Source organism: Amblyomma mixtum, chromosome 9, assembly GCF_055824585.1.
Source record: "Amblyomma mixtum isolate Tamu chromosome 9, ASM5582458v1, whole genome shotgun sequence".
NCBI lineage: Eukaryota > Metazoa > Arthropoda > Arachnida > Ixodida > Ixodidae > Amblyomma > Amblyomma mixtum.
The window spans coordinates 65945117-65945941 of NC_143020.1; positions in this window are offsets into that span (position 1 = coordinate 65945117).

Genomic DNA, 825 nt, shown 5'->3' on the forward strand with positions numbered 1-825 from the left:
TCAGTTTCCTCGTTGGAAGCCGGCGGTTGCGGTCGAGAAAAGCGGCCGTTGTGATCCTGTTGGCTAGCATGCGTGGCTGCCTTGCAAAGGCTCTTGCACAATTCAGTACTAAACATCATCATCATCATCATTTATTGAACCCTTAAAGATCCCGTCTGGGTCATTACATAAGGGGGGGAAAGACAGTGGTGTGAAACGGTCATACAAAGGCATGTAAACATAAAAAGCATAACAAAAAATAACAAGAATAACAAGTTTGACGTAAAATTAGCGTCAGGTAATTCAAATAGTACAGAATATATAAGGCAGAGCAGTAGTATATAAAATTAAACATTAAAATGTACGGAAATTAAATAAGCGGGAAAACACTTTGGGGGGGGGGGGGGGGGGGGGGAGGATGTCGCAATGACACAAGCAGTTCAAATTGCAGGCAGAGCATCGCAAGGGAAGTAGCTATAGTTGTTTCAATTGGTCTGTTATTAGGTGCCTAAATCTGGTGGGATAAGTTTCGATGACAATGGTTTCAGGAAGATTGTTCCATTCTCTATGGCGATGGGAAGGAAAGATTTGTTAAAAGCGTTAAATGAACCATGCAACCGCTGAACATTTTTTATTCCATAGTTTGAGGAGAGAACAGAAAGCAGTTAGTGTTCTTGCCCCTGTGTTTCTTTTTGGATGTTCAGCAGCCACATGGCAAGAAGTGCGCATTACGGGAACAAGAAAATAATTCACAGGACAATAAAAAAAACTCGAGGAGACTCTAAAGCTCTGTCTAAACGGTGTGACAAACAGCTTTAGTGGGTTAGCCCACTTATATGCCGAAAT